The sequence below is a fragment of the Chenopodium quinoa genome, unplaced genomic scaffold (assembly GCF_001683475.1).
Source record: "Chenopodium quinoa cultivar QQ74 unplaced genomic scaffold, ASM168347v1, whole genome shotgun sequence".
Lineage (NCBI taxonomy): Eukaryota > Viridiplantae > Streptophyta > Magnoliopsida > Caryophyllales > Amaranthaceae > Chenopodium > Chenopodium quinoa.
The window spans coordinates 2,806,577-2,817,374 of NW_018744537.1; the positions used below are offsets into that span (position 1 = coordinate 2,806,577).

Genomic DNA, 10,798 nt, shown 5'->3' on the forward strand with positions numbered 1-10,798 from the left:
CTGATCTTTTGTTATTTGATTTTATATAACTATCATGCATGCTAAATGTTATAATATTGTAAAAATTATTTTCGTAAATTATTTTTGTAGCATAAATTATAACTTATACACAACCCGCATGTAGAACGGGCCAAAAGCTAGTTGGATGTTGGTTGTTCTAACTAGTAATTTGTATTGACTTTTTATGTATGTTGTTTGATTATTGGCTCTTAATAAACATATTTGGTAAAATACAATGTTTGCTTTTGGCTGTTTTATATAGAATGACCTTTAAAAATATTGTGAAAAGGAAGGTGAGGGTGTAAATAAGGATAGTAATTAGTAACATTAAAGGCTAAAAACCAATGCAAAAAAAACTACGCTTATTAGTTTTTGGTGGAAAAGCTGGCTTTTTAGCCAAAGAAAAAGTCAATTACCAAACATATAAATGGCTTTTTGATCAAACAAACAAGCAAAAACCAAGAAAAAAGCCAAAACCAAATAAGGCCAATATGTAATAAGGGCTAATAAGTTCATACGAAATATAAGCACTACAACAAAATTAGCCTTTTATAGCATTCTTTTTTTAGCGGTTTTGTTGGTTTTGCTGTAAAAGATATGAAAATTAGGTTATAATAGCGTTTCTAAAATAACTGCTGTTATATGTCATCTTTATTATAGCAGTTACTAATAAACCACTATTAAAACACAACTTTATTATCACCTTCGTCTCATATTAGTTGCAACTTTGTAATATTTTATATCTTACAAATAATACCTCAAAGTTACAACTAATATGAAACGGAGGTACCGAGGGTAAAAAAAAAAATTGCCATCGCTTATAACCTAATTTCTTTCACTTAGCTTCTCAATCTCAACTGCATACGCATTCGATTCAGGCTACCATAGAGGCATAGAAACAATTTCACCAAAGCTATTTCACCTAAACTCACGGATTTCTCATAAAAAATTGATTGGTGGGTTTTAGGTTATCCAGTTTTGTGGTTTATTTTTCGGAGGAGAGAGAAAGTGAGCAGTTGCAGCATCAACAACAAAAAATTGAAGGTTATCTGACAAGAACGATGAGGAGAATAGGGAACAAATCGATAGCGCGAACTTGTACTTTCCATCGAAAAGCTTCTTATCTTGAAAAGGTTCGATTGTTTTGTCCCTAATTTGGTTTTTTTTTGGGGTTTATACGGGATTTTTGATGTCAGTTTTCTGTATTTGTTTAATTATGTCATTTTTGTTTAAAATTGTGTTTTTGTGCTAGTTTTTGCTCGGAATGTTGATGGGGTTTTGTTATCTGCTAATGGGTAGTCAGGATTAACGGATTTGTGTGTGCATGTGGATTGTTTTGAAGTTTAATTGACTTGATTTATGTGGAATTTGTGCTCAAATTAACTACTTGCTATTTGTATAATCGTTTTGTTTGCTTAAACATAACAATTTCTTCGATGGTTTTTATGTGGGATTGCCTTAGTGATGTAAGATAAAGTGGTTCTCTCTATGCAAACTTGTGGTGAAAGTTCATTGACTTTGTATGCATAGGAAATAATTCGCTTCGTAAGGGGGTTGGAATTTTGACTCATTTGTGTAAGAAAATTAGTGAATTAACTAAGTCGAATTGATTAATTAGTTAGTGAATTTGAACGAGGTTGGCTTGAAAATTGGATGAGTAGGATGACCAGCGCTGATTGGTGGGAAAAGAGATGCCGTATTGGCGGTGCTATGTGGTGGAGAAGATGTTGTTGGCGCTTAAAGTGTTTGAAGGGGCTGCTGTGATTATTTGGACAGTCAATGGGTGAGCTTGTTGAAATTTTAGAATTATTGTTATTTTTTGGGATTTCTTGATTGAATTATATGTTGATTCTCCTATACTTGAGCATGATTTAATTTTATAAAAATCTGATAGCTGAATTTCATGTATACTATGATATTGTCCTGATTTTTTAGGGAACTGTTGTTAATCAAGTTATGTCAGAAATTTTAAATTGCATTGTTTGAGTTGAGATGAAGATAAATTATGATTGTGCTGCTTCTTATAACTTTGTGTTAATTTCATTTGCTAATGTGGGGCTGCTAGGATTGTTTGGACAGTCAATAGGGGGATTGTGGCTCTAAAGGTGCACCTTAAGCAATCCAATGCTTGGAATGACATTGTTCTATTGGCACTCATGTGCAAAGTACTCTTCTTTTATTAAATTCTTACAAGCATCAACATATATGAAGTATATAGTGTTATTAACTTGAGCTTTAATTGACATTTGCTGGGGTTTTTTTTTCTTCTTTTTTTTTTTTTTTATTTTTATTTTTTTATTTTTGTAGATTGCAGATGACATGTACCCTCATTTGTTGTGACCCAAATTTTAATTACAATAAACAAGTTTTTTCTCAAATCAAAAAAGGTTACATGAAGAGATTTAGCTGATTTGGCATTTCGTGAGAGAAAGAAACGGTTAGCCCACCGCCTTCCCTCTCTGGTCTCGTCCCCCTCATTTCCCTAATGGTTGGCAATAAGGCAGAACTCTGAACATTTTTTCTTCATTCTTGAGTTCAGACAGAGTATAATGTCATTGCTTACATGGATAAATCGCATTCGAAGACTGATATTTGAGCTGCTTCACACAAAAAAGGAGATAGGTCGTCGAGTGGAAGAAGTATGTGATTTGTTTCCTTATAATCTTGTTTTGTTTTGTTTTGTTTTTTTTTTATTTTTTTATTTTTTTTTTATTTTTTATATACAGTATATATAATTAGATTAAGCAACAAACATTGCCTTAAAATACTTTTTTTTATGATGAAATTATCAGGCCTCTTGTAACTTAAGTTATAGGTAATTGCTCGGATATTCTAGAGTCCCCCCCCCCCCAATCAATTAGTTGGACTTATAATAACATATATGAATTGGATGGCTTTTCTTAAGTCTTGTTCTACTTGTCTCAACTGAATAATTTATTAGATTAAATGGTTTTATACAATATCATTCCCGCTGCTTTAGCGTTAAATGCTACCCCTGATACTCCCTCCCTTATGATGCTCCTGTTGCTCCCCTATGCTGCCCTTTGCAACTGCCTAATATGCTACCCCTGCTGCTCCCCTCTACTGGCTGCAATTTGCTGCTACCGCTACATGATGCTGTGTGACATGTTATATATATATATATATATATATATATATATATATATATATATATATATATATATATATATATATATATATATATTAAAACAGTTTTATTATGTGTGAGTGTGTGTGTGTGTGTGTGTATGCAAGGGAAAACAGAGTATATGTGTTTAAGTATGAAAAGGATAGTATTATATGTGCGTGGATAAGTTAAATCTCCATAAGCCCAAGTAACGTACAAAAAGGAGAGCTCCAGGACAAATTTCAAATGTAAATGAATGCAGTAGTGTGGGTTGTAATAAATCATGGGTTGTGATACATCGCCAATGCTACCAATTAATTTCGAGTCTATACATTCTTGTTTTTTAAACTAGATAATTTTTGTCCTAAATGTATGTTTAACTAATTAGCTCCTAAGTTAAAATGTGGATAAAGTTTGATTTACTTATTATCTCTTCATAAAAAAAAAACATTTAACTTTATGTGTGTGTATTACTATCTTATACCCTTGTATTGTTATTTTGCAGGACCTTTTAGATTGCCAGTTTAGAAGTTATGATCAAATTCAAATTGAAGAACTCTGTGTAGCTCAACAAGTGTAGCATGTTGAAGGAATCAACAAATTTCTGTGCATAATTTATGTGTATTAGAGTATTTTGATTTATTGTCATTTTCTTAGAACATAATTCTTAAACTGTTAGTTTTATTACGGTGATGACCTTGTAAAACTCTTTATTAGATCTTGAATATTAATTCAAAATTACCATTGTTTTACATACTATTAATTGTACAATTTCGATATTTTTATACTATAAGTTGTGCTAGAAGAAATTGCAGGAAAAAATATTTTTTTAAAATCATTATTAAAAATGAAATAAAATAAAATATGGCGGCAAGTGACAAATGACAGCATAACTTTTATAGCGGTTTTCATTTGCTGTAAATGAATATTTTAATGGAATCCTAGATACACATATTATAGCGGTGAAGTTCATATGGGTTACAACGGGGCAATTAATAGCGGTCTACAAACCGCTGTAAATATAAAACCGCTGTACATAATTGTTGTAGTGAAGATAAAATTATGACTAATAAGATAAGATAAATAATATTTTTCTGAGGAGAATTTACCTTAGTCATCTTTAAAAGATAAAACTTTCGTTTGTAATGGTTCTACAAAAATTACAATACACTGTCAGTGTCACCCCTTTTCGCACATTAGAGAACAGAGATGGCTAAGGAAATGATTAGGGTGTATTTTCTCTGTTTTTTTGGTTGTGAACTTGTGATCATTTTCTTTTTTCAATACAAATTTTGTAAATTTGATCATATCTTTATATTACTACTAATATATAAATATTATCATGTTCAATTTTACTATACTTGTCATAATATTCATTGATCTTTTTCTACGATTTAGTTGATTTATAAATTAATGTTATTTATAGTTCAGTATATCATGTACGGAGTGTAATTTAAAAAACATAGAAATTATTAAGAAGCAATGTTTGTTGAAAACATTATGGTTACACCATGTCAATAGTAGTACAATAATTTTAAGTCTTAACAGAAGATCAATCTAATTCATTATTTTGGATAATGGTAGTGGTGAAAGTAATCTTTACTTCAAATGATACATTGAGTATATAAATCGAATACTCATTTCTTTGGAGCCCATGTAACATCATGAGATCAAGACTACATTATTGCATCAAGAGAGAGATTAGAATTTTCCACAAAATGAATGAACCATATACATAGTATCATAAAAGATTGTTTTATGATTAAACTACGTATAATATATGCGTAACCCTGTTAGATAAATTATAAGCATTAAAGAAATCCTTAAATGTTATTATTCGGAAATGAATAACAAAATTACATGTTGAGAGGTATTATTATTATTGATGGTACTAAAATTAGAGCGATATGCCAATATGTAATGCCATTTTCCGATTTCCCTTTTGTTGCAAGTTGTATGTTACAATGAACACTATTATCCTCTACATACAAGTTTAATGCTAAAATGACCAACTACCTTAGGAACCATCTATCATAGGGTGCACCTATCATTTCTTTGAACTAAGCTAGTTATTAACAAGTTCAGTAAATCAGGTTACAGTAATTTAATGTTGCTTTGAAAGCTACTAAACCAGCAGGTCTAGCAAGTTTGTATAAACCCCACGAAACTAGCACGGTTGTACACTTGTATTTGTACATATTTGCATGAGCTTGCTTGTAGGGTGACCTAACTAGAGGCTTTTTTTTTATTTTTATTTTTTAATTTTTTTTATGTGTGCGAGCGCGCGTGCATAAGTAGAGTTGTAAAGGACAATAATGTAAAAGGAATTTGATCACAGATCTTGAATATTACCCCCTAAGATTTTAATCAACTAAGCTAATTGGCATTCACTAACGTAATAAGAGCTTCAAAGATCGAGTTGTGAATGAGTTTTGTACTTTTGTTGCATGATGCCCGTGCAACCAAATTTCTTGAAAAGTATCCTAATATAGCTAGCTCCTAGCTTAGGCTATTGCAAATTTTTTCAAGTTGAGACTATGTATAATTACGAGTAGTTATGAGGATCTTTTACTAAATTGGCTACTTTATCAAAATTATTTACCAAAATGACTATTTTTAAATTCTAAATTCAAAACTAGCCAAATAATTTTAATACATATAGTATATATCCATTGAACCAATTTTTTTCCCTTGTGAACCGGATTTGAATTCTTCCCGTTCTTTTGGTTCAATATAATTTACTTAATAAAAAAAAATGATAATAAAATAAAAAAATCTAACAACTATATATATATATATATATATATATATATATATATATATAGTAGTGATATTTGTAAATACTTTTTTAAATCTCATTCTCGGGATTGAGTATATCATTCTCCAGAAACTTTTGCGTGAGACCGGACTCACCGTAAGTCCAATATATCTGACAATCTAATATATATATATATATAAAGGGGAGTTTTTTTCCGAGTTGTTAGAAAGCCACGTAGGACAAAATTTTCTTAACGCGCCATGTAGGATTATAAATTTTAGATTATAGCTAATTAAATAAGAAATTTGTAAATTCTTTTAGAATTAAATAATTCAAATGCCATATAAGTAAATTTGGCGAATGAGATTTTGAAGTTTAAATTAATTAAATGTAATATATTGTCTTTTGAGATTATGAATTTTATCTAAATATATAATGAATGAGAGGAAATTTACAATTTTTAAAATAAAAATATTAAATGATATACTATGTACAACTAATAAAATAACAAATTTTATGAGCGCCACGTAGGATTTTAATTTTAAAAAAAATTATTAGAGCGCCACATAGAATTAGTATTTTTAAAACGCTACAATAGGATTATGTCACGTAAGATAAGTTTTTTTTAAAGCGCTACGTAGGATTTTAATAAAAAAAAGTGCCACGTAGGATTAATATTTTAAAATGCTACAACACGATTATGCCACATAAGACAAGTTTTTTTAAAACGCTACGTAGGATTATAATAATAAATTAAAAAATTACCAGAGCGACACATGAGATTATTATTTTTAAAAAATTATTATGAATAAAATTAAATAATTTATTTGGGTGATTAAAACCATTATAATAAAATTTTACAAAAATTAAATAAAGGAGAGTTTTTCAAGATATTTTAGAGCATCACATAGAAAATATTATATTTTAGCCAATGAAAAAAAAATTGCAATTTATTTTAGATCTAAAAGTTATATTAATTATAACAATAAAATCAGCACATTTTCCGTGTGGCTAGTCATGTCGTGTGACCGGCTAAGATATACCAAAACACTGACTCGGTAATCCCTCATTGTCCGAGTAACCCCTAATCGATCGAGTAATCCTTGACCAACTGAGTAACCCCTGACCAAGTAATCTTAACCATTACAATGTGACCAACCACATATGAAACGTTGTGAAATAAAATAAAAATTTCAAGTATTAAGCAAAAGAATATCACAAAGTTTAGGAGATAAATATAAAAAACAAACCCTTCATTTAGTAATATTCTAATATTTGACAATAATCTTCTAATATCTGACATTAATAATCTAATATTTGACATTAATAATCTAATATCTGACATTAGATTATTAGATTATTAATGTCAGATATTAAAATATTATTGTCAGATATTAGATTATTATTTTCAGATATATTGGACTCACCGTGAGTCCGACTCACCCAATTTTTTCCAATCATTTTCATATCGTTCTTTAATACCACGTATTGAATATGTTATTAGTTCAATTGATTGAACTATATTTCCAAATTAAAGTAGTAAGATTAAATGGTTAAGTCTCAAAATGGGCATAATTAGGTGCTAGATTTCCATACATCAATTGAGTTTAATGCCACAAAAAAAAAAAAAAAAAAAAAAAAAAAAAAAAAAAAAAAAACTAACTTTGGGTGCTAGATTTTCATACATCAATTAAGTTAAATGCCAAAAAAAAAAATAAAAAAAAATAACTAACTAACTTTTAATGAGGACTGGAGTTAGGACAATTGTCATTATTCTTATGGCTGAGCAAAACTATCTGAAGATTCGAAAATCCGATTATTCGATCCGCATTCGATCCGAAAATTATGGATATCTGATTCGGATTTTTCGAATATTGAATCGGATATCCGATATCCGAAAAAAAGTCGGATATTTTTTTAAAAAATCACCCATATAAAAAATGTTAAACCCTAAAACTACCCTCAATCCCTACTTCCCCTCATCCGCCTCTCTTCTCCTCTTCTCTCTCTTCCACCACCCTTCCCCACCACCTTCTCCGGTACCCTCTACGACCACCTCACCACCGACTTCCACCATATCTCCCCCTTTCGAAACCCCCACCAACTCACCTCCCAACTCACTCGACTCAACTGAGTTCCAACTCCCCGAGTCATACCACGCTGAGAATACGACAATCACACGCCACCACAATCGGCGGCCTCCGCCATCGCGAGATCGGTGGCTCTTCTTGAGGATCTTAGAGCGTGTGCAGCAGAAACCGAATTCAGACTCCAACAAGCTTGGGCTAGGGAAGCTGCTCTTACTCGTCAACTTTATGAAACAAAGCGCTTCGTCTTAGTCATGAAGATCACTGAATCCTACCTTCAACGACGCTTCCTTCAACAACAACAACTCCTCGCTCGCCTCCTTGAGTCCTCTCCCCAGTACCACCATCTGAATAAACTTTTTACTTTTTTCATTTTTTGTATATATTTTTATTTTTGATTTTTGATTTTTTTTTGCTTTATTGTTAAAATGAAAATTAGGGTTCTTGTTGTATAATTTATGAACTAATTTTATAAAAAATAATTTCTCAATCAGAGATTTGTTTAATTGCTTTTCAATTTAGGTGTGGGAAATTTAGGGGTTTTGTATGAAATCTCTGTTTTTCATATGAGCTGCTTTACTCCATCTTAATCCACGCTTTGGGGAAGTCGGAGAAGCTTTACGAAGTGTTTCTCCTTTCGTAGCGCCAGAAATTGACCCCGTTAACTTATGATGCCTTGATTGGAGCTTGCAGTATTCATACATTTTGCTGTGTATCAGATATATGATATGTTGAATAGATTATAATTTTCAATAAATTAAGTTTAGAAATTGGGAATTTTGAATTATAGCCACAAGGGTCGGATATGGGATATCCGAGTTATTCGATCCGAAAATTTCGGATATCCGAATATTGGAAATTTTCGGATCGGATATAGAATATCAAATATCTGGATTTTTGAATACGGATATCCAATACGAAATCGGATTTCGGATCGGATATCCGATCCGTGCTCACCCCTAATTATTCCTAGACAACCACTGATACATGAGACTATGAGAGGGCTTGTTAATACATTGCTAGTTTGCTATTCAGGCTCTATTTGATTCACCGGAATTTTTCTGATATTTTTTATTCGAAAATAATCTATTTAAATTAAATTTATAGTATCTTATTTGATATTATATAAACTTTTTTTTTTAAAACAAATCAATTCATTAATCAAAAGCCATACGACATGTACAAATGAAATCTAAATCAACAAATACATAAAATTGAATCAAATAAGGGTTTCCTTCATCAAAGCTATGATCGTTGAATAGATCTTGCACTGTGGTACATCTCTCGCATACGTCGCTAGAATATACATCCTTTTCGAAGAGACAGTCTAACGATTTGTTGTAGCCGTAAGTGTTTGGGGGTATTTTATGTCCTTCGGGAGAGTTACAATTTCCTAGCAGACTTCCTTCTTACGCCTGTACCTGCACCTAGCAGACTTCCTTCTTACGCCTGTACCTGCACAAGTAACGGAGACTCCGGATGGGGGTGGGAGTTCCGCCTCCGAAGATTAAGTTAGTATCTTTTCGAAGTGGAATAAGAACAATAAAAGCTTCTCGGTTCGAGAGCGTTTCAGTGGGTTTGGGCTTTGTTTGTTTTTTTTGTGTGGTTGCAATTAATGTGTCCTCTTCATAAATAAGGTCTACCCTTACTATTTATAGTAAGGGAGAACTGTACCTCAATTAGGGTATAAGGGACACGTGTCGCAAAGGGATTGGGCCTTTGCAGACCGTTGAAAGATTGACACGTGTCAAGCCTTTATTGGGCCACGTGTCTTAGGGTATTTTCACCCTAAACATCTGCCCCTCACAGGTGAGATGTGGCAAACTCACGTGTCATCTGTGACAGACGTAGGGTGCATGGGGTAAGTGACGGTTCGTCTGCTTCCCCCCCTTTTTTTTTTTTTTTTTTTTTTTTTTTCTTTTTTTTGAATTTCAAATTTTCGTGCAGAAGGTGACTGTTCGCCTTCTGCCTCTTTCTATAAGTAGGGTGGCTACCTCTTTCCTCCGCACTTTTTATTTTCAAAAATTTCCTGAGAAGCTCTGATACCGGCTGCTTCTTTCAAGACTTTCGAGCATCCGGTTTTCGCAAGTACTTGACATCTGCCTTCCGGCTGAGTGCGGATTTAGTAAGGTACCGTCTGCACCCTTTTTCAATTCTTTTTGTTAATTTTCCGGTTGCATAGATAGGATATGGACCCTTCAATTATACACTCGGCACAGCCTACGGCTGCTGTCAGGCGGTCACCAGGCACGGCTGAGTCTAGGACTGGGACTGCCGTCTGGGGGTATTTGAGCGAACCTTCACCTACCTCGAATCCGACCGTCTCTGTTCATGTGCAGGACAGAATGGCTCGGATAAGATGGACGGCAGTTGACCCGGATTACAAGTCCGACGACGCAGCCGAAGATCCGGCTGATCCCAGAAACGAGGACCAGACGGCAAGACCGTCTGGTGAAATTCCTTTGGAAGAAACCCTGGGGACTCGTCAAGATTCCCCGAGTGGTCCGAGCACACCGGGTGACAGCATATTAGAAGACTCTGATTCTAATGCCGAAGGATCCGGCGATGAATCTGCTGGAGAAGGGTCTGGGTCCGAATCTGAAGCCCCTGCACAGGAGGCTGAGCCTATTGTTGAGGAGGCCTACAAATGGCCGGCTAAGGGGGATCCGACTGACATGACCATGTCTGCAAGAGACGTGGTCACCCTTACTGCAACCCTTCCTGCCTTTCTTTTTAAAAGGAAACCAGTTGGGAAGGACTGGGAAATAAGAGTCCCGCCTGTTAATGCAGCCGTCGTATGGACGGACGACTTGGACCATGCCGATG

The 10,798-nt window shown here is 33.3% G+C and overlaps 1 long non-coding RNA gene across 5 annotated transcripts; it reads left to right on the forward strand.

The window, feature by feature from the left end:
• Nucleotides 1–802: 802 nt before the first annotated feature.
• LOC110698658 lies at nucleotides 803–3,881 on the forward strand. 5 transcript variants are annotated; one of them, XR_002506761.1, is made up of 5 exons: nucleotides 803–1,133; nucleotides 1,619–2,165; nucleotides 2,308–2,437; nucleotides 2,540–2,639; nucleotides 3,633–3,881. It is a non-coding gene; the product is annotated as an uncharacterized LOC110698658 (long non-coding RNA). The 5 variants fall into 5 exon arrangements; XR_002506762.1 differs by having other exon boundaries at nucleotides 804–1,133; nucleotides 1,662–2,165; XR_002506763.1 differs by having other exon boundaries at nucleotides 808–1,783; nucleotides 2,066–2,165.
• The last annotated feature ends 6,917 nt before the right edge of the window (nucleotides 3,882–10,798 follow it).